General features: G+C 39.3%; 1 protein-coding gene and 1 pseudogene across 1 annotated transcript in view; one reads left to right on the forward strand and one right to left on the reverse strand.

Moving 5' to 3' along the window:
- The window catches only part of CDK6 (cyclin dependent kinase 6), a 279,656-nt gene that overhangs the window by 99,509 nt on the left and 156,877 nt on the right, over positions 1-23,270 (forward strand). The gene's annotated exons all lie outside the window — the stretch shown is intronic.
- Positions 7,225-16,572, reverse strand: LOC138159865 (large ribosomal subunit protein eL32 pseudogene; annotated as a pseudogene).

Raw genomic sequence — 23,270 nt, forward strand, 5'->3', positions numbered from 1 at the left:
CACTAAAACATTTAGTGGGAAAAAAAATGTCATTGCAACGTTTTTACTCCTGGTACAAGATAAATATGGAGATGTTCAAAATTTTATCAGTTACAACAGGGCCCATTTTGTGTAGGGGGAATGACATTTTTTTTTTGAAGCAATTGGGATTAAGTAACTTGCTCAAGGTTATACAGCCAGTTATTTCTGGGTATGGTGCTAAGTATCAGAACCCAGATTCGATCCCAGGTCATCCCAATTCTGGGGCCGATGCTTTTACTCGCTGTGCTACCTGGCCGACCCAACATTTTCTTTAAAAGGGAATTCTTCTGAGAATTCATTTGAATTTGACAAGCTTTTATGAAGCCACCTACTATGTTCTAGGCACTGTGCTCAGCCCTGGGGAGATAGAGAGATACATAAATAGAATAGTAAATATAAGATCATTTGAAGACTATTATAGGGCTTTCTAGTGCAAAGTGTGTGTGTGTGTGTGTATGTATGTGTTTAAGACAAGCCCATAGGTAGGACCACAGATGATTACCTTAGTTTCTCCAGTAGGACAGATCTTTACTTAAGAAAGTTGCCACCTACATTGATAAAGTGGAATACAAGTTATCCTTGGGATGGGATGGCTTATGGTAAGCATTTTGCCATATTATCCAGATATTGGAGGAGGACTTAAGTGAAGATAAGATAACTTAATGGGTGAGGAGAAAGCCATGTAATCATAGATAGGGAGCCAGAAGGAACCTTAGAAATCATGTAGTCCACCCTCCTCAACTGACAGATGAAGAAACTGAGATTTAGAGAAATTTAATGACTTGCCCAAGAACATACAGAGAGTAAGTAGAAGGACTAGGATTTGAAACCAAATCTTCAAACTCCAAATACACCATTCTCTTCTGCTTACTCCACCAAGAACCCCTGATAGGCACATGATCCATCTTGGTAACTACATTTCCAAAGCCAAATAGCAATTTGGGAGACACATGTAGGAATTGTCAAAGTTTAAACAAAACCATTTTGAGTTTTAAAACTTAAAAGATACAGATCTGACCTTGTGTATCAGCAATGCCATATTCACAGTGCCTATGGAAATTACAGATATGCTGATATAATTATCCATTACAAAATACATCATGCTTGCCATATGGGAGAATAAGCTAGAAAATTTATTAAGATACCAAAAGACTGAGTCCCAAAACCAGAAAGTGAAAGCCATCAGAGTAGTTATGACATTGGCACAGGTAGATAAAGTAGAAAGCACCCACATTCTCAAGCCTTTAAAACAGAACAGGCTACCGCAGGCAAAGGTCCTCCTCTCCCCACTCACAGCAACCACCCAGCGTCCCAGAAGCGCGCTCCCAGCAGCTCCGGCCCCTGGCAGTCCTCAGCAGGCGTCCTTAGCAGAAATTCTGGCTGACTCAAAAAGAGCTTCGCGCTGCCGCCGCCGCTGCCTCTGCTGCTGCTACCGCCATCACCACCACTGCTAGCCACCGCAGGAACTCTAGCTTGGCTTCTGCTTCCTCTTGCTCCGCCCCTTCCTGCTACATCAGCAAGTCCAATGGGGCATGGAAGATCTTTAAATCCCATAACCCTTACACCTTGTCACTCCCATATTCGATAAGTTATGATGTCGACTGTTCCCCTCCCCCCCCCCAACCTCTAGGATAAAACAGGAAGTCTTGTGTTGGCATTCAGATGTACTCTAGTCATGACTTGAGATCTTATTACACACTGCTCCCTTTTCTGCAATATACAGTCAAGACAAATTGGCCTCCTTATTTGTCCTCATTGAGGACGTTCTGTCTTTGTGCCTTTGCACAGAAGGCCTTGTCCTCCTGCCTCCTGATGGGCCTGCCTGTTCTCCCTTCCACCCCCTCTTTACTGGAATGCATTCCCTCCTCACCTCTGCCTCTTCAAATTTCTGGTTCTTCTAAGACTCAGCTCCAGTGATACCATCCACCTGAAGCTTTCCTGATGCCTCAACACCGTTAGTGCCCCTTTCTCACATTACCTTGCATCTGGTTTGTATATATCATATATGTGTGCATATGGGTGTGTGTGTACAAACACACACATATACACACATTCTGGTCTCCCAGTTTGAATGTAAGCTCTTTGAAGGCAGACACTTTGTATCTAGTACCTAGTAGGTCCTTAATCAGTGCTTGTTGATTTTTCCATTTCCTCATCTATAAAATGGCAATAACAATACTTGTGTGAGTTGTGAGAAACATTGTTGTGAGGAAGTCATTTTGTAAGCCTAAAAACTCTGTAGAAATGTCTCTATTCTCCAACCATCTAGTCTCTTCTCCACTCCTTAAATATGCTATACTTTCCAGCTTCTTTGTCTTTGCTCTTACTGTTCTCTATGCCAGGTATGCCCTCTCCCTCTCCCAGCTTTTTCAATGCCTGTTCTTTTTTTGAGGTCCTAATGAAATGCTGCCTCCTCTGTGAGGCTCCCCTTCTTGGTAAGGATCTTCTCCTCTCTGAACTCACATAGCACTTTTTTTTCCCTTTCTGATGTACCTATCCATAGTTTTCTGTGTTTTGTCTTAGCCCTATGCTAGACTATAAATTCTAAGAAGGCAAAGACTATGTCTTATCTCAACTTTACCTCTTCTCTAGGACCCAGCATAAACAGCTGGAACTTAATAAGCAGAGGATGAACTGAATTGAATTGAATCCACTTATTGGCTAGAGCCTAAATGACCTCATTACCCTTATCTGAAACCTATTTAAACTGCTGGTCTCACTCATCTATCCACTACTTTTGGAGATAGGGAGAAGGTGTCTTGGGGGAAGGGAAGCAACCTGACCTGCCTGTTCCTGATTTGGGGGTAAGGTCCAATGAAACCTAGACTCTGAGTCAGGGGAGGGGGTGGGGATGTAGAATGGTGCCAGCTGCAACATGCCTCTCTTTCCCAACAGCTGCCATTGCTAGGAAGAAGTGAAGTCTGAAAATGGTGGTATCATCTTTGTATAGGGACCCTCAGGGAACACAGTACTTAAGAAATAACTGTTGCAAATGCTAAAATGAACTTGTGCTTAGCCAAAATTCTGGATGTTTATGTGAATATGTGTAATCATATTTAATTTTAACATGGTGACATGAGTGGAGTAAGTGAGCCATATAACTCATAAACAGAAACCAACACGAATGTAGGCTCATTTCCCAGTCATGGTGTACGCGCTAATACTTATTCTCTACCTTTCAGATGGGTAAAATATATGTGATTTTCTGGTGTCCCTGTTAATCTCTCCAGTTTGACTGGGGAATCAGCAGTTGACTTTTATTTGACCTTTAGATGAATGTTGAAGCATATAATTTAATAACTCAGCATTAAGTGGCTTGAATTGATGATCAGAAATGGATTTTCCCCTTTTACAGATTCTAGTTAGGGCATGTTAAATATATTTTCAATTTAGTAAAAGTACATAAATACACATACTAAACAAATGTCTTATTGGCATTTAGATTCTGATAGGTTTTCTCTGAATCATTCCTATACCTAATCTTATGGAAAGAAATATATTTATATGTCCAGCATCTCTTACTTCAGAATAAGTCTTTTAATTGGAATACTTAACCTGAAACTCAGAGGGTCCAGAGAAATACCAGATAATTAAGAACAGGAATAGTAGCAGAAGTACCAAATTAGTGAATAATGAGCCATTTAGACCAAAGAAGTTGGACTAAATGGATGGAAGTCCCCAAATCATTACTAACTCTTCTGGTATTTAGTATAATAACATCAATCATGAGGAACTCTTTTGGTATTTGCAAGACTATGATAATGTAATTCCATAAGAATTCATTTGGTTTGGGCATTAATTGGTTGTAATTATACATCCTAAGTGGCATATTACATTGAAAACGCTTGATTTTGAATTGTATTTCAGCTAAAGAATTTAAAAACTTCTAGCATGCATTAAAACGAACCATTCCTTCTTGTGCTAAGAAACAGCTTATTTTAAATTCCAGAGTTTCAACAGAGTTGGGTATAGCATTTCATTTTGCTTCTAGTCCTAATGACTCACTGAACAATTTTTCTCCAACCTTACCCACTGTTTACCCTTGTGAATCAAGAAGGCTGACTATCTTTGTGAACCTTTGGATGATGGATGATTCATTGTCAGTACTCAAAAGCACAAATGCGTCCGTGATTTCCACCAATGCAGATGTTCCCTCCAATGGTATAGATTGTAACTCATGCATGGCCTTCCAGTTCTTTGCAGCTCTTGACAAAACCCTCCTACAAGGCCCTCATAGGGTGCCTTCCTTACTTTTCTGATCTCCCCCTGTCAACCTACTATTTATATTTGTATTTATTAATTTTATATTGATTCTGTATATATTTGTACCTGCACCCTATTTTCTTTCTCCATTGATTGGATAAAACATAAGCTCCTTGAGAGCTGGGATTTCTTTCATTCTTTGTACTGGAGTATCCCAACACAGAGCCTGGCATATGGTATATACTTAAGAAATGTTTATTGATTGGTTGATTTCTACAGGTATAATGAGGATACCAGTAGAGCATAGTTTTCTTTTTCTATCAAATATTTCTATGAAAGTATCTATTATTCAAGCTCTTCATTATACGTCTTTATTTATTATGTATTGTAGTTTGCTTATACCCACGATGTAAATACCCTGATTGATAACTATGTTTAATTCTTAGGAGACTACAGTGTATCATCTTCAGTATTAGAAAAACAAAAATAAATACCTTCTCTCAGATCTAACTGCAGACTTTTAATTCAGATATGGATTGGGACCTGGCTTAAAAAAAAAAAACAGAACAACATAGCACGTTCACACACACTTACTGAAGCAGCTTTTTGACACACATAGACAGTAAGTGCTTTCATTATCCTAACCTTATAGGTGGAGGCAGCAAAAAATATACAGTAGTTATTTAATTAACGGCCTTCCCAAGTTCACACAAGTTAGGAGCCAGGAGCCAGGCTTCATGACTCTCACAAACCATTAGACAGCTCTCATCTAAATCATGGGAGTAGAATTAAATATAATTTATGTATTCTTGTCTGTACAATTTAATGAGTAAATCCTGTTTACATAATTTTTAGTGCTTCCATGCCCTCAGGTTTATTAATTTAATTTCTTTTTCAAATAGATAATTGTGTTCAACCTCTAAAATAGATAAAGTGAAATCAGAAATGGAATAAACAAAAGTCATATTACTGTTTTTTGTAAAGCATATTTTAAAATTTTCTTTGAAGTCAGGGGTAAGATCATAAATGTGATATATGTTGTCATGGGCCTAAACAATTTTGTGTGAACACAATATCAAAATTATAATTAGTCAGGTAAAAATATTCTCCATATAAAAGTTCATGTTGTAATTTTTCCAGGAATGCATGTCATACTTAAAACAAGATGGTGCTATATTGATTTAACACAATGACCCCACGCAAAGGTAAAGAACTATTCTGTACCTCTTTACGGACACTCATTTACAAACCTGCAAGCAACTGCCAAATTATTTTCACTGCTATATTTTATAATAGAAAAAGTTCTATGGCAAGTCAGTTTCATATAATTAAATCTATCTTGAGGAATGGAAAGAAACAAAAGATTTCTTTCTGTCCTCTCTCCTACTTTCTAATTTTCTTCTTTCCCATCTTCCTTTTTCCTTTCCTCTCTCCCTCCTATCATCTGTCTTTCTGTTCTTCCTTTTCTACTTTTTTCCCTTTTTTATCTCTCCTTTTTTTCTTCCTAATTTTCCTTTTTCCATTCCTCCCTCTTTCTTTTTCTTCCTTTGTCCCTCAGTTCCTTTTCCTATCTTTCTACCCTTTCAAACTTTCCTCCATCCCTTTCTCCTCCCTCCCTCCTTACTTTCTAACTTTCCACCCTCTCTCCTTCCTTCCATCTTTCATTTCTTCCCTCCTTCCTTTTCTCTTACCTTTTTTCTACCTTTTTCCTTCTGCTTTTGCGTTCTTAATATAAAGATACCCAACCCCAAAAGAACTTTAAAAAAAAAAAGCTTTAAATTTTATCATCTAATCCAAGGAAAAAGTCTAGCAATATCCTTTTTTTCCTTTAAAGTTTAGACATTAAAATGTGACTTAACACCTAAATTAGAAACCTCCTCTTCACAACACTTCCCAGCACTTAAGCTATTTACAAAAACACACACATCTCATAATCCAAAATTTTTGTATAGAGTTTTATTTGTTCTTGTCTTTTCTGTATTTCGGGGAAGACTTGTGGGAGAACATGGCAGATGGAATTTTGTATTTTTAAATGATTATTCAGTTTGCATTATGCCTCCCAGCAGTTCAGAAACCATAGTTGGGTTTCCTTTGTTTATTTCATATTTTGTAGATATTGGATGTCATGGACTGCTTCCTCTGCAAAAACAAGAGGACCTTGCAAACTATAGTAAATGCTTATTGAATTGAAAATGTAATTTCTTCTCCCAGTTTTTTAGTTGTTTCTCCCTTAGACGTTTCTGATACAAGCCAATCCAAAAAGTAATTATTAAATAGATATGATGTGCCCCGCATTTTGTTAGGCCCTAGGGATGCAAAGACAAAAATTTTTTAAATAGACCCTGCCCTTAGGAAACTTTCATTGTACTGAGGGGAATACAGCCTGTAAATAGAGACATATATACATGATAATTTGAAGAGGAAAGAACTAAGGGGATTGGTACAGATGCCCTTTTCCTCCAGAAAGTGTCCCTTAGGGCTGGTTAACAGGTAATCCCCATTCTGCTCAATGACCACAGAATGGCTTTCATAAGCCACTATAAAATATATCATTAAGCGTAATTAAATCTTTTTCATTTGTGCCAAGCAAAATACATTTTTTTTTTGTATTCTACAAACTGGATTAAACCAAAGTAAGGCTTGTAAAAACCAATTATAATACACTTGAAATAGCTTCAATGTTAAGCTCTTCTCATGGCAGCTCAACATTATTGTTGACTTGCTGAGATATCTCTCTGTTCATCCCCTGAGCTCACCAGAGATTATTGGGATGTTGGAATAGCCTCAGTTCCCTCAATATGAAACAATGCCAATATTTCATCCTTCTCAGAGGTATTTAGGCAATAGCTTGTCAGCATGAATACTTGTCTGTTATCTTGTTACTGGATGATATGAGTTCAGGCCATCCCTAGTTACTAAAATTTTTACTTTCTAAGTTCTGTATTGTAAAACTTCATCTATTCTTCCTGGCCTGGGCCAAATTTAACCTGGCACTATCTATTTTTTTTTTTTTAGTAGTTTATGTGTTTATTTAACACAAATAAAAATGTGCAAAGCTTTTTACTCATTTTCTTCACTACTCAGTCTAGCGTTTGGATTGGTGATCTTGATGGCCAGCTGAGCTGCTCTCTCAACAGTAACTTTCCAATTCTTAGAGGAAACGTTGTGAGCAATCTCAGCACAATGAGATTTGTTGCACATCAGAAGTGCTTCTAGCTCTTTGCCATTGTGCACCAAAAACTTCCTGAATCCACTTGGCAGCATATGTTCTGTCTTCTTATTACTTCCATAACCAATATTGGGCATTGGCCCTTGAATCGCCTTCGCACCCTGTTGTCAATGCCTCTTGGTTTACACCAGTTTCTCTTGATCTTGACATATCTGTCGGACTGGTGCCGGATGCTGGTCCTCTTCTTAACAATTTTAGGCTTCACGAGGGGTCTGAGGGCGGGCATGGCGCCGGCGAAGAGATAGTGGCCCCTCCACTGGAAGCGCCAACAGAAAGAGAGAGAAGGACTATCTATTTTTTAAAGGGGGTTATACAGCAAATTGATGATGGAAACAAAATCATAGAAAGCACATTTAAATCTACCTACATAATTGTTTCGATTTTGTGTTTTTAAGGACAAGTGTATTTTTTTTTTTTTGCTTTTTGGAGGGGGAAGGTAGGGCAGTTGGGGTTAAGTGACTTGCCCAAGGTCACACGGCTAGTTTTGTGTTTAGTGTCTGAGGCTGGATTTGAACTCAGGTCCTCCTAACTTCAGGACCGGTGCTCTATTCACTGCGCCACCTAGCCACCCCTAATAAATGTGTTTCTTATGTACAAATGTTAGCTTCCTAGAATCTTTGGAGCTGGTGAGAAGGCCCTTAGAGATCTAGTCCAACCCCCTTCATTTCTCATGAGGACACTAAAGGCCAGAGAAGACCACTGAGATGCCATAGCATGTAGTGAGTAGCCAAATTGGGACCAGAACTTAGATTTTCTGATTTCAGTCCAGTGCTTTGTTTGCTACCCCGTGTTATAAATGAGGGTTATCTGTCCATTAAGAAAGGCCTGTAAGGACCCCTACTTAGAAACACTCTGTTAGTAGTTAGTTTGAATTATTCTATGTACTTGAAAGTAATACAGCTGCCAAAAAAAGAGTAAGTAATACAACTGCATTCCTTTGAAAATATTATATAATTTAAGCTTTCCAGACCAATCTTCTCCCAAAATACTCCAGATTGGTGAGATTTTCTTCTAGTACCATCATTCTTAACATTTTTTTTCCTCTTCAGATGTTTCTATTCCAAATGTATTTTCTTTTTCTCCATGAAGAGTTATAATTACTTCTACCCAACTATTTCATCTTAGGAATATTTGTAGACGATCACAAGGGTTGTTATTAACAATAACCTTCAGAGAGAATGTATGCATCCCAGGGCCAAGATGTTTTCAAACCTTGCCACCGTGAAAATTTCCAGTTTGGGTTTTGGATACTGGCATAATTTCTGATTTTCACAGTTGGTTTTGATTTAGAATATTCTAAACATCATTGCCAGGCTACCCAAATCCATTAACTGTCTATTAGAGAATTTCTTGATTCACAGCTCCAGAACCCTTGTGATTCTTATGAATTGGTTGCTCTCAATAGGCAAGCAAGATTAGGACCCAAATGTTCCTTTTCCCTTTATTTTGGTCTTTGTTCCAATTCTCCCCCATTAACTTAGTCTAGACCTCTGTGAACACCTTGATAAATAGAGTTCTATTTCCACAGAGAAAGCCAAAAGAGAAAGTTAAAAAAAAAATCTAACTAAAAAAGTGTTTATTCCAATTCTTTCTTGGGCTTTTCCACTCCTGGTCCCAAATTCTATAACTCATCTTCTGTTGGGAAATCAGAAAGTAACAGATTCCCCCAGATTTGGGAAAATAGCATTATACCTGGTCCCCAAAGCAGCCATAGATATTATGCTTTTTTTAATTAAAAGAGACATCTCTAGGCCATTTCCCCTAGGAGTGGAATGTAGGAGGAATATTGAAGGCAATTCACATTCCTTTCTTCACGCTCAGTTTCCTTACCTGTAAAATGAGGGCAATCCCTCTTGTAGCCTTTCCTCCACAGAACTTTGAGAAGAAAGTGTTATGTAAAATATGAATTCAGTGCAACCTTTAGAAAACTTGAAATGCCAAAAGATAGTTGTTTGTTTATGAAAAGTTCTAAGGGAAGATGATTTCAGACCTTGTCTCAATATTTAATCACTTATATTCTATTCATGTTTAATGTTGACTAACATTTCCTGATGCCATTAAGTGACATTTCCTCTGGTATAATCCTCTGTAGAAAAGAAGAAACAAGACTCACACCCTTTACCAATTTTTATATTCTTTAAATAATCACTAAGTCATGAACATTCTCTCTTTTTTAGGTTTACCATCTTCAGTGTCTTTGTCCCAATTCTCAAAAATACCACCATTCATCTTTTTAGTTATTTCTGTTGGACTTCTCTGAATCATAGAATCTGCATACAAGTAAATGTTTCCGATGACTTATTCTATTTCAGCATCAATTGTATTTTTTATTTTAACCATTTCCTATAAAAATTGTCCTCAAATATATTACACCCTTCCCTGCTTACTTAAGCAGAGTACCCTGGCTTCCTTAAAATACAAGCCAAATCCCACCTCATGGAAAGAGGTCTTCCCATTCTCTCCCTTCTCACTGTACCCCATATGTACACATGACTAATGATTTCCCTTTAAGACTCTTTCCCATTTTACCCATCTACACTGTTATAGATCTTGTATGGTCAATTTATTGTTAATTGTCACCCTTTAGTGCCACTTGCCTGTCTTTGTAGCTCTGGCACTTAATAGGGTACTCTAGTGCCAATGCAATATTTACAGTGCCAACAGTTACTATAAATATGCCTGCATAGTGCTCAATTGCAAAATATAACAGACTTTCCATATAAAAGACAGAAGCAAAACATTTATTCAGACACCAGAAAACTGAATCCCAAAAGCAATAAGCCAATTCCATCAGAGTAGCAAAGAAGTTAATAAGCCATAATAGCACAGAGAGCCATAGCATTCTTTAGCCTTCTCACAAACCACTACAAGCCTAGCTGTCACAGAAGGTGGCAAACAACCAACATACTCAAAAACCTAACTGTGTCTCCCTCTATGTCCTCTCCTCCCAATCATTTCTAGCTGCTCTAACACCTAACCTCCTGTGGGTTCTGCTCTACCCTTCAGCAAACTCCTCCCATCACAAGCTCCATGTGATGACATTCAGCCTATTAGGGGGCAGGGTATATTTTGAAAGCAGGAAAGGTCTTCCAATTCCCTTAGACTTATTAAGGGTCAGGAAAGATCTTTAGATTACCATTGCCATTATAGGTACATATTAAATGCTTAATAAATGTTTGTTGATGTGCACTCTTTGAGAGTGTAGCCTATGTTTTTGCCTTTGTACCCTCAGATCTTAGCACATAGTCTGGCTTAATACACACACACACACACACACACACACTTGTTGGTTAACTTGTACAGCTAAGCCTGTGATTTCATCAGTGTTTGGAATTCCTATACACTCTAAAAATGCATTTTTTTCTAGTGTCCTAAAACTGAAATCTTAGACAGTTTTCCTCATTTCAGTCCAGACTCTTTACTTTACAGATGGGGAAACTGAGGGCCAAAGAAAAATTATTTGTCCAGGGTCACAAGGTCAGTAAATGACATAATTGAGACTCAAATGTAGGGCTTTTGTCTACACTGCCTGACTCCCAAAGAGATTCATTAGCGCTTTAAAGTTTGCATCATTATCAAACATTTTACAAATGCCCTGTTGCTGTTTAGGACAGCTGTTACATACATACATACATACATATATTAACGTGAGTGTTCTTGTGAACTTCTTTTGCTTTCTACTTGTGTGAAATTTTAAAGAAAGATTTCTTTACTCATGTGGTACCATGGAAATAGAACTGGCTTTAGACTCATTGGATTTGGGTTCAGTTACTGGTTGTCCTACTATATGAACTGTGTGATCTTATGAAATAGTCTCTTGTCCCTCAGCTTCAGTTTTCCCATCTGTAAAATGAAGGTGTTGGGGAGTAAACATTTACATACATACACAGTATGTATGTAGCACAATGCCAGGTACTGTGCTAAGTCTTTCAAACAAATAGCATCTCATTTTATCCTCACACCAACTATAAGAGAGAGAGGTGCGATAATTGTGTCCATTTAACAGTTGAGGAAACTGAGGCAAACAGGATTAAGTGACTTGCCCAGGGTCACAGAGCTAGTAAGTGTCTAAGGCTGGATTTGAACTCAGGTTATCCTGACTCCAGGCCCAGAACTCTATGCACTGTATTCTCTATCCTATTTTCTCCTCTAGATTATTTCTTGCTTAGTTACCACCAAAGCAAACTTTAATTTTGCATTTTATGATGATCTTTTTTATGATATATTCTTGGTCCTTTGATGGTCTTCCTGCCAAATTGGAGATTTCTCAGTTGTCAAAGTGCTAAATTTCAGGAAACAGACAATAAATGCATTTTCACGCATTTTGTAATGCACTCATGATCTAGAGATCGGTGGTGGTACACGTGAACAAAATTTCAGGTAGCCACTGGCCCTCCTATCCGAAGTAGTACTTCATCCTTGATTTAGATAATCTGGCTTTCCTATTTCCCAGCTGTTCTGCTTAACTCTTTACCCTGAATGGGCAAATGCCCAAAAGTCTGAATTTGCATATTAACCTCCTGGGTTCAGGTTTAGAGGAAAAACCAATTAATTGCTCCACTTCCTTCTCCATTTCTCCCTCTGTGCACATCAGTTACTTTGGGGTTTTTTTTGAACATACAGATCAGCATTTCACAGTTTGTTCTCCTCCTTTCCCAGAGGCCCTACTTAAAGTGGGATTTTTTTGTGTTTTTATTTTTTTTTTCTTCAGACTAGACATGGTTTCCTAAACCCCTCTACTTACACATTGAGGAAGCCAGGAGGGTGAGCACATGTGCCTTGTGTCCCCTTCTACATGAATGTTCTAAAGCCTCCACCCTAAAAAATGCTTCATTAAAAAAAAAATTGCCTCCCTTTTCAGCCGCATGAAATAGAAATTTTTAAGGGGAAAAAAAGTCTTGCCTCTTCTGGGTCCTAATAAGCAGCTGTTCATGCCTTTCCATGCCTGAGACAGATAATTCCCATAGCTCTGTTATGGAAGGAAGGCACAAGAACCTTTCAGTTTTGTTTTCATCTTCTCACCACTGCAGAGATTTCTTTTCTTTTTCAAGGAATGGAGAGGTAAATTGTGGTAAGCAGAGTTTTATGGCCTATAATAAAAACCCTTGTAAAGGCCATTTTTTGACCAAATGAAGCTAGGCATTCTTTTCCAAGTGTTCTTTTTCTCTCTCTGTGTATTGGAATGCACACAGTTCAGCATTAATGGATAACATAAGGAAATGATGGAGAAAATTCTATTTTGTATTAGTGTGGAAGAGGGGTGAGTAACCAGAGCTAATTATGTGAAAAGCTGGTTCCTAATGTTGATGCCTCTTCACTGGGACCTTTAAAAACATTCTTTATAGAAATCACTCAAGGTTTCTATCACTTTCTGTCTCCACTGGAAGACAATAGAAGTGGGAATAATTATTCCTTGTTGAATTCCATTGGCCCAAAGGAAAAACAAAATTAGGTGAGGGCAACTTGTAACTTCTTAAGCAACTTATGTCCTCATTTGTCAAATGATTGGGTAGGACTAGATGACCTCTGAAGTTCCTTTCAGCTCTCAATCTATGAACCTATGACTAACTTTAGTAAATATGGGTGGGGTTTGGAAGAAGCCATTGCCAAGGTTCCTTCCAGTTTTGACATTCTGTGAGTCTATGGGGTGTTGTATGGAGTTTTGTAGTTTTTGTTTTGTTTTTTTTTTTTAGTGGGAAAGAAATAAAACATGCAACTCAGTTTGGGCTGCGTGATCTCCAAAGTCCTTTTCAGCTCTAAAATTCTCATTCTTGGTGTTTTTAAAATTAGAACAGAAAGTGCAAAATTGCATTCAGTATATATAGTAAATACTAATCTTTGAAGGGGTTGTTGGGAGGAAAACACTTTTGTGCGGCATTATGTAAATAATGGACATTATTCTTGTTAATTGCAATGGTGGGATGAAGTAGTCAGAAGGTAGAACTTGAGATAAATTGCCTTGCACCCTTGGGAATTAAATTTTGCCTTGATGATAGTGAATCAAGATGGGAAAATGGAATAAATGGCTGTTCATCGAATATAGGCCTGGAATCAGGAAGGCCTGAGTTCAAATTCAGCCTTAGACACTTCCTGTCAATGTGACCTGGGGTAAGTCACTTGACCTATGTTTTCCTTAGTTTCTTCAACTGTAAAAGTTGGATTTAGCCCATGGATTGCAGAGCACCTCCTGCCCCTTCTATAGCAACTAAAAACCAGACACTCTGAAATTGTGCCATTGATGAGGTATTAACTTTAATGGATATAGAATTTACTACATTATGCATGGTGAGGTATTTAAAAACAAGCAACATTTATTTCTTAAATCCCTCCTTTCCAGTAGACTGTAAGCTCCTTGTTATTAGGGATTGCTTTCTGTATTTATGTCCTCGGCACTTAGCATAGAGCATAGTGTAGGCACTTTACAAATTTTCTGACTCCAGGGCCAGTGCTCTATTTACTACGTCACCTAGCCACCCCCACTTCACAAATTTTGATTGATTTATTCTCTGCTTCTAAGCCACCTGCCTATTTCTAGCTGTTATCACTTCATTCCTGGACTATGAGAGTAATTAACCTCTGAACTGACATCCCTACTTTTAAATTCTTCCCATCTCATCGATCAGGCATGCATATCCTTACCTGCCAGAGCTCTGCCCAAAGAAATGTAAATTTGATCACTGAAACCTTGCTAGATATCTTGGGGTTTACTGACTAGATTTCTTGGGGTTTATTGACTATATCATGCCTTAAACCCAAATCACTCCGGCTTTCATTGATTGGCCAATAATAGGTCCCAGGCCAAGCCCCACTTGGTCTTTGTTTGGAGCCTGATGGCTCAGAGTAAACATAAATAGCAATTGTTTCTGTTTTGGCCGGAAACCCCGAGGGTCTTCCCCTCCCAGATTGATTTTTTTTTTTTTTGACCAGGTAAAAGAAGCCATTCTTTACCTCATTTCTTACCTAGCCTTAATCACTGAGAGTGATCAAACTTAATCAAACTGAGACCTATTAAAGACCTTAGCTTTTTTAAGCCAAGGGCTCCTACTGTGTTCAGGGTCATCTCCCATCATCCTGATTTATATCTGGCCACTATAGCTAGATGGCTCCAGAGGAGAAAGTGAGGCTGGTGACTTTGCACTTAAATCCAATTCACTTGCTTGATGTCACGGTCCTTTTGGAGAAGGAAGGACAAACAGGAACAACTATCCCTCAAATCCCTCATTCCTAATAATCTTTCCAAAATCCGTGTGTGGCCATATCTCTCACTCATTCATGGTTCTTCACTGATTGCTAAAATGGGGATCCACATACTGTTTTTTTTCTTCCCTTCTTTCTTCCTCCTCTCTCTTTGAAGTAGGGTGTTTTTGTTTTTTTTTGCCAGTTTCTGTTTTAGTTATGTTTTGTTGCCATATCACCTTCTTTTACAGATCACTCCCACTTCATGAGAAGTCTTTCCTAGCAAAGACCAACAGTTAAATACAACTAAAAATACAGTGACTTTATCTGAAAGTATGGACAGCTGGTCGTACCTGAATTCCACAGTGCTCATTCTCAGTGCTTTTGCACTTAGTAGCCATTTAATGATATATCAGCTGATTTTAATTAAATTAAATTACCGAAGGACAGAATCTGTGATGAGAAGGAAGCTTGGGAAGCCAGATAGTTCAGTGTATTCCTGACCAAAAACCCCTCTATCTCCTACCCAACACATCTTCACCCAGCCTTTGCTTCAGGATTTCCGGTAAGGGAGATCTGGTGCATAGAGCTAATTGTCAAAGTTCTCTTTATATCAAGTCAAAATTTACCTCCTTGTAACTTCTGCCCAGCAGCTAGATGGCACAGTGGATAGAGCACTGGGCCTAGAGTCAGGAAGACCTGAGTTCAAATCCAGCCTCAGTCATTTATTAGGTTCATGCCCCTAAGTAAGTCACTTAATTTCTTTTTTTTTTTTTCAATTTATTTATTTAGTTTTAGTTTACAACATTCAGTTCCACAATCCCTTGAGTTCCATATTTTCTCCCCCTTCTCCCCCATGGCAGCATGCAGTCAGATTCTATAGCTTTGCATTAAACATTAGTCAAGTTGTAAAGAAGGATTATAACCAACGGAGTGAAGGAGGAGAAAGAAGGAAGGAAACAAAACACAAAAGAGGGAGCAAGTAGTTTGCTTCAATCTGCATTCAGACTCCAGTTCCTCCTTGGGATGTGGGTGCAAGTCACTTAATTTTTCTCAGCCTTGGTTTCCTCATCTGTAAAATGAGCCAGAGAAGGATATGGCAAACCACTCCAATATCTTTGCCAAGAAAACCTCAAATGGGGTTACAGAGATTTGAATGACAACTGAAAACAATGGAACAGCAGCTTCTATCCACTATTTCCAGTTCTGCCCTCTAGTGCCAAGCAGAACAGATCCGATCCTTCTTCCTGGGGTACTTGAAGACATCTCTCTTGTCCATGCTCCGTCTCCTCTTCTTTGGGGTAAACATAATAATAATGATAATCGCTGGCATTTATGTAATGCCTTAAGGTTTGCAGTGTGTAGCATGTCATTTGATCCTCACCATTACCCTGGGATGTAGATGCTATCGTTATTCCCACTTTACATCTGAGAAAAATGAGGCAAATGCAGATTAAGTAACTTGCCCAGGGTCATACAGCTAGAAAGTAAGGGCAGATTTAAACCCAAGTCTTTCAAGGAGACCAAATCAGTCAATATTTAATTCAGGCCATTCACTGGAAGGTCAAATACTGTAGCTGAAGCTTAAATACCTTTGGCCACGTAATGAGAAGATGGGACTCATTGGAAAAGATCCTGCTTTTGGGAAAGATTGAAGGTAAAAGGAGAGGGGGCCAGTAGAAGATGAGATGGGTGGAAATGGATAGTATCATAGAAACAAGGAACATGAGCTTGGACAGACTTCAGGAGATGGGGATAGACGGACCTAGCATACCATGGTCCATAGGGGTCTCAGAGTCAGATGTGCCTGAATAGCAACATCCATATGCCACGTCCTGTATCTATGAAGCTGCCCAAATCCACAGTTCCTTTAAACTGTCTTAATGATGTATGAATTAGAGGACCTTCAGCATTCCGTGTACCTTCCTCTAGACATTTTTTCAGCTTATCAAGAGCATCCTTCAGATGTTCACAGCATTGACCTCCCATTATGATCTGATCATGGCAAAGTACAGTGGGACCTTTACCCCCTTAGTCCTGGACACTGTGTAGATGAATGTAGCCTCAGGTTGCATTAATTTTCTGTGCTGCTATATCCTGTTGACTCACAGATAAATAAATCTTTTTCCCCTGAATGGCTATCTGGACATTCTTGAGATAACTAGGTGGTGCCATGGTGCAATCTAGTGTTGGAGCCCTGAAGGCCAGAGTTCAGACCCGGCCTCAGATACTAGCTGTTTGACCCTGACCCTTTCTTAACCTCTGCCTCACTTTCCTCATCTTGTAAAATGGGGGCAGTAGCATCATCTGCCTCCCAGAGTTGTTGAGAGGATGAGATAAGATCATCTTTGTACAGTTCTTAACATAGTGCACAGTATGTTCTCCTCTCCCCATCCACATGTAATATGACATCCTATGTAACTTCTAACCCAATGCCTTCAGTGGTGGAAAGCCATGTTTCAGCAGGCACGTCCTTGAATAACTGATTGCATAGAGAGAATATAATAGTATGTATTATTAGAATATCTGTAATATTTTTATTAGTATAATTAATTGTATATTAACATATTATTAAATATTTATAATAAATTTATAGTAAATAGAAATGGATATACTTGAAAGGTGAAGTGATGTCTTTTTCTATACATCACAGAAATGTATCAACATTAAATAATTGTACCTGATAATACCATATAATATACAGACATCATTCCATTCCATTGCAAGTTGCATTCCATGAGGACTTGTTGATTTCTACCTTTGCCTTCCTAACACTTATCATATATATAGCTAAGACTTTAATAAATTCTTGTTTGATCAAATGAATGAACAGTATGTCATTAAAAATAAATTCATTCATTCATAAGCTCCTTGGGGGCCAAGGATCTTTTATTTATTTTCTACCCTCATGTTATCAAGAATATTTGGGAGTCATGGGACTGGAGTTTTAAATCTTGTCTCTGCTGTTACTGTCCATGTGACCTTGGATAAGTTCCTTCCTCTTTCTTAGACTCGGTTTTCTAATCTGTAAAATGAAAGGGTGTATGTAAATTAGATTCTCACTTGGGTCCCTCCCAGGTACAGACCTTGCAATATGATCAAAGAACTAGGCATATGGATACTGAGGAAATTGAAATTATGGCTGATGACCAGTGAACTGCAGCATAACATTGACCTTTTCCCTAAAGCAAGTCCTGGGAATTGATTCAGATTGCTCTCTGTGGAGCCAGGATTGATTATGCAATTCCTGAATGGCTCCAGGGCTAGGAACCCTTAAGTTCTACACTAATTCTGTCTCTTGCAGGTGATTCATGAGATAAGATCAAACATATTAGCATGCTCGTGTATACAATTGGTCAGGCACGCCCACCCCCCCTTCCCCAGCACAGGAGACTCACAATTCACATTTATATAGTGTTTTATTATATACATGGCATTCTCCTCACATCAACCCTGTGGAGAAGGAAGTGACTGGTAAGTGTTTGAGGCTCTCCTGATACCAACCATGTCAGGAACACTGGATGATGTACTTAGGATTCTGGAGACCCTTACCCTCCAGGTCCTTAGATCCTGGTTGCAGAGCAGGCACTTTCATAATCCCTTACCTCCTCTCAAGTATTTCATAGTTTAACATATGATATCATTTGAACTTCACAACACTTCTGTTGGTCAGTAAATTCCAGGGGCTCTCCATCACCTCTTGGATCAAATGTGAAATATTCTGTTTGGTGTTCAAAGCTCTTGATGGCCAAGCCCCATCTTCTACCTTAACAGTTATCTTACACTTTCCCCCGAGGCTGCTCCACTATCCAGTCCCACTGGCCTCCTTAGTACTGTTCCTCAAACAAGACACCACTTCCTGACTCCCAGCATTTTCTCTGACTGTTGCCCACGCCTGGAATGCTCTCCCTCCTGTCTCCCTCTTGGCTTTAATGGCTCCAAGTCTCAGCTAACACCCCACCTTCTACAGGAAGCTCTCCCCAATCTCCCCCTAAATCTAGTGATTTAACTCTGTTAATTACCTCCAAACTATCCTGTATATAGCTTGTTTGTCCATAGTTACTTGCATGCTATCTCCCCCATTGGAGTAGGAGCTCTGTGATGGGAGAGGCTGTCTCTACCTTTGTTAGTATCTCCAGAGCTTAACCCAGCACCTGACACATAGTAGGTGCCTGCCTCATAAATATTTATTGACTGCTGTTGTTCCTGTACCACTTTTATCAGCAGGCAAAAAGTCAAATGATAATAGATGATGCCGATAACAGTTTTACTCTATAGATAGAAGGGACATCACAAACTAAGACATGGGTGATTGATAACCTTCCCACCTGTCCCCTCAATTTCATTCCCTCCTATCTGATCTCTTTGATTTTAAGGCATTCTTCTCCTCATTGGCTTTTTGGGTCTCTTTTGCCATTTGAGTTAGTCTATTTTTAAGGTGTTATTTTCTTCAGTATTTTGGGGGGTCTCCTTTAGCAGGCTGTTGACTTGCTTTTCATGATTTTCTTGAATCATTCTCATTTCTCTTCCTAATTTTTACTCCACTTCTCTTGATTTTCAAAATCCTTCTTGAGCTCGTCCATGGCCTGTAACCGATTCATATTTTTCTTTCTTTTTCTTTCATATTTCTGCTTTTGATGCAGGAGTTTTGACTTCGTTTATTTCTTCTGGTTTCGTGTTTTGATTCTTTTTGTCCCCAAAAAAGGATTCTTTGGGCTGATTGTGCTTCCTCTGCTTGGTCATCTTGCCAGCCAATCACTTGACTTTTGAGCTCTTTGCCATGGTAGAACTCTGCATCCAGAGTGGAGAGAGCTATGTCCCAAATTGCTGGAGTTTTCACAGATGTTGTCAGAGGTCTAAGAAGGGCACCCTCTCTACAGCCCCCACTTGCTCTGGCACATTGGTGTTTCTTACTCCAGGACCACTACCCAAGACCACAACTGCAATCCAAGCAAGTCATAGCAAGAGCGATTATCCTCTGAAGGGTCACTTGGTCCCCCTACGATCTGCAGGCCAGGAGCTCCAGAGGCAGCCAGGCAGCAACAGCTGCAGCCACTGAACCTCCACCACCTCTGGCCCAGGGGCAGGGGCCAGAGCATGCTCTTCAGTCACCTGGTTCCAACAGAGTTCCCTACTGACCTTTTACTTTCTCTTTGGAGTTCATGGGTTGAGAAATCTGGAAACCGCCACAGCTGCTGGTGATTCAGTCCCTGAAGTCTGCTCTGGTCAGTCTGTGCCTCTGGTTGGGGCCACCCTGGGTGTAGGACTGCACAGCTCATGCGAGACTTCGCTCGGCTCCCAGCTCTGACCCTTACTGTTGGCCTGCCAGGCTTTCTTCAGCGGGAGCTTTGTTTCTCTCTGTCACTTTGTGGCTTCTATAGCTCTAAAATTTGTTTAGAGTCATATTTTACAGATATTGGAGGTGGTTGCAGTGGGAGCTCAGCCAAGTTCCTGCTTTTACTCCAGCATCTTGGCTCTGTCCTCCCTGACCTTTTTGATTTTATTCTATTTGTCATGCTCCCTTTCCTTTCCTTCTGTCCTCTGGTGTGTCTAAGTTACCCATCTTTTTTTTTAAGCCCTCTTCAGCATAACTATTCCTTCAAACAACAACCCTCTTTCGCTCATTCTCTCTTCTCATTTACTATTAAACTTAGAGAAAGAGTAGTTCACACTCATCTGGCTTCCATCCTCTTCAAGGTCACTCATGGTTTCCTCATTGCCAGAGCCTGTGGCCTTTTATCTGTTATTATCCTCCTTAGTCTTTCTCAAGAAATTGACATTATTCTGTAGTACCCTGTGAGCCTTCACTTTCCCTTGGTTTCTCTGATACTCCTTCTTTCTCTCTTTGCCAGTCACTGCTTCTTGGTATCTTTCCTCTTACCATCCGCTAAGTGTGGACATCCTCCATGAACTAAACTCTTTCCCATAGAAATTTCATCTGCTTCCATGGCCTCAGTTTTCTTTGACATTTTCATGTCACTCAGACCCGGTCCCAAATTTCCCATTGCTGGGTAGACAGCAGAAAGTGGACTGACTCAGTCAGAGAATCTGGCTTCATATCCTACTTCTGGCACTACCTGTGACAACATGAAGCATCACTTAGGTTCTCTGGGCTTTGATGTCCTTCCTCATTTGTAAAAGAAGAGGGCTGGAGTAAGTGGGACTTGATGGTTTTGAGATGCTTTGCTCTTAAAGACACAACGCATAATAGGCACTATATCAATGCTAGAAGCGATTTTTGTCGGTCGTCACCCTCATTACCACCTAGATTACTTACTCAAGCTCAGCATAACTGAAACTGCTCATCATTTTTCCCCCAAAACTTGCCCCTCTGACTAACTTCCCCTATTTTTGTTGGTGACACATTCTTCTAGCTACACAGGCTCAAAATTTCTCTTTTACTTTTCATATGCCCCCACCACTTGGGTCCAAACATTGGCCTATGTCTTTGAATTTTCTCTCTGGGTGCTATTCTGTCTTCCTTTCTACTTAACTACCCTACTTTTTGTCTGAACCATTGTAATCGTATTCTAACAAGTCTCCCTTCTCCAATCCGTCCTTCCCACTGCTATCAAAAGAATTTTCTTAACTAAGAGGGTGCTCAGAAGTTCTCAGTGGCTCTCCATTCCCTGGCAGATAAAACCTGAAATCTTTGGCCTCACATCCAAGGTTCTCTCTAATCTGACTTCAGCCTTCCTCTTTAGCCACTCGGAGCTTTAATTAAACTAAAGTATATTCAGTTTCCATCCTCTTGTACACATAGACCCTTGTGGTATCCACTGATGGTGGCCCAGCCCTTCCTTCAAAGCCACCTGTTCCATGATGCCTTCCCTGATTCCCTCAGGTAGAAGTGATCCTTTCCTTCTTGAATTTCTACTGCTGTTTGACTTGTCCTGGGCCTTTTAAAAGTATTTTCAGTTGTATATGCATCATATCCACTCCTAGACTACAAGGCCCTTGAGGGTAGGAATTACTTTATTCCATCTTTGTGCCCCCAGTGCCTTGAACCTATTTCTTGCCCATAATGGGGGCTTGATAAGTATTTATTAAACTATCAAATTAATTGTGTGGATAATAAATGTTACATGAATTCAGCCAGTAGAATGAAAAGAGGGGAACACTTAACATTAATTTCATGGTTCAGTATTTATTGTAAGATATTAGAAATACATTATTTCTCAAGATAGTACCTATGTATATGAAGTATATACATACATGAAGATGAATGGTTGGAAATCCCAGTTCCGTTCAAGCTCAGCTCAAACCTCACCTGAAATTACCTTACATTAATTTTTTCATTTGTTCTCCATACACACACACACAGATAGATATATAGATATATACTTCTCATTTTCCCTCAATAGCATGGAAGATTCTTGAGGGCAGAGACTTTTTGATTTTTCTCTTTTCATCTCCTGTGCCTGGCATACAGTAGGTGCTTAATAAATGTTGTTGATTGATAGATGGAAACTTCCTTTCCAGCTAGTTTCTCTGACTCTCTCCCTTATTATACATAGGAGTAAGTTCCTTATGTATTCATTTTTCTTTTAATCCCTATGGGCTAACATAGTTCTTAGCCCAAAATACTTAATATATGCTGATTGATTGATTGATTGATGTAGCTCAAATCAGCTTGAGTGAAGCCTCCTATCACTAGACTTTTTCCCATTTGACTTATAATAATAAGAGCTATAGGTGACATTTATATGGTACTTATCTTATGTTAGGCACTGTTAAGCATTTTACAAATATTATCACATTTGATCTTCATAATAACCCTGGGATGTAGGTGCTATTATCATCCCTGTTTTACAGATAAGAAAACTGAAGCAGACCAGTGTCTGAGGCCAGATTTGAACTCAAGTCTCTGATTTCTGAGCCCCGTGCTCTTACCGCTGTACTACCTAGCTGACTTATAAATTATATGAGCATTTATATATAATATATATTCTCTTGTTTCCATCCCTTTCCCCTGCACTGCCTTTATGGATTCTCCCAGAGGGTCATTGTGTGCTGCATAATTTCTCCTTGAAGTGAGTCAGTGAGCACTTCTAGTTGGCTATTTTCACAGGCCACACACAGACCCATTCCCCTAGTCAGGTTTGACAGCCACTTCTGTGAAGACTTGATTATTAACTGAGATTTGGCCCCTTTTTTCCTCTCCCCTTAAAAACAAACAACAAAAAAACCCAGCTTCTCCTTTGACCCATTTAGTCAGAATGAACCAACTGAGTCAGGAGAATCGGGGCAAGGTAGATGGTAGGTATATTAGTCAGGTGAGTTAGTCACTTGGGAACTTGAAAGGTCACTGGCCAATAACAGAACCATTTCTGCCTCCCACTTTCTAACTGAGTCAGCCCTGAATTCTCATATCCTGCTCAGAAGAAGCCAGGAGATGGTTATAATTAACACTGCCTAGTGGCAGTTTCACTTCCCAATGACTTTCCATACTGGGCTAATAGCCATTATCATGAGGTAATGATTCCTTTTTCAGGCCGTCCTCAATTACTCATTACCTTATCCCTATAAAGCAGACATTCATATGACTTGAGTAGAAAGTCAGTTGTTATGTTTCTGTTCCCAAATATCATTTAGATATGTCACAAAGTTTACTTACCCATCGTTTATCATCGCTCTCAGA

Source organism: Petaurus breviceps, unplaced genomic scaffold (genome assembly GCF_028583685.1).
Source record: "Petaurus breviceps papuanus isolate PSGF00001 unplaced genomic scaffold, PetGlider_PUasm1.0 178, whole genome shotgun sequence".
Classification (NCBI taxonomy): Eukaryota; Metazoa; Chordata; class Mammalia; order Diprotodontia; family Petauridae; genus Petaurus; species Petaurus breviceps.